Consider the following 980-nt stretch of genomic DNA (forward strand, 5'->3'; position numbering starts at 1 on the left):
AAATTGAGTGCAAACAATAAAAAGAGATAAGGAGGGACACTAGGACACTATTAATACTCAAGGGAATGGCACACAAAGAACCACTAAGCATTGTAAACATTCCCCAAATGAGAGACCCACTGAATACATGAACCAAACACTCCAAAAGATAAAAAAAGAAATAACAGCCTCAACAATTATAGGGGGGTGACGTCAAAACACTGCTCTCTGAGAAAGATAGATCAAAGAGAACGAAACTGAACAAGGAGGCTAGAGATCTAAACAGTACAATTAAACAATTTGACCTGATAGATATTTACAGACCTTTTCATCCAAATACAAAATAAATTCACATTCTTCTCAAGCCCGCATGGTACATATTTGAAGATAAACCACATCCTGGGGCATAACGCAAAGCTACATAAATTTAAGCACATTGATATCATACAGACTTCTCTAGGCTGGAAATTAACAAAAGGAAAAAGAAGAGAACAAGAGCAAACAATTGGATGAATAAATCTCTATTGCAAAAGGAGTGCGTACTGGCATAGATCAGAGATGAAATTAGGAAATTTCTAGACACCAATGAGAATGAGCACACGACATACCACAACTTATGGGACACAGCAAGGGCAGTTATCAGAGGAAATTTCATAGCAATACATGCATACCTGAGAAAGGAAGAGAGACTCATGATTGATATGCTGGCACAAAATTTACAACAACGAAAGCAGAGTCAGCAGGACAATCCTACTAATAGCAAAAGAAAATAAATAATTTTAAAAAGGGCTGAGAATCAGGAGAAGGAAAATAAGAAAACTATGAAAAAAATTAGCCTGCTAAACATTGGTTATTTGAAACATACAACTTTCCTCTAGTTCCTAAATGCTAGTCCTCACCCACTATCATGATTCCAATTTTAACTTACAAATCTGGCTAGACCAGAAGACGTACACTGGTACAGATAGGAACTGGAAATACAGGGAATCCAGGGCGGATGA

The sequence above is a fragment of the Echinops telfairi genome, unplaced genomic scaffold (genome assembly GCF_000313985.2).
Source record: "Echinops telfairi isolate 266 unplaced genomic scaffold, ASM31398v2 ScPeMD7_18;HRSCAF=68, whole genome shotgun sequence".
Taxonomy (NCBI): Eukaryota; Metazoa; Chordata; class Mammalia; order Afrosoricida; family Tenrecidae; genus Echinops; species Echinops telfairi.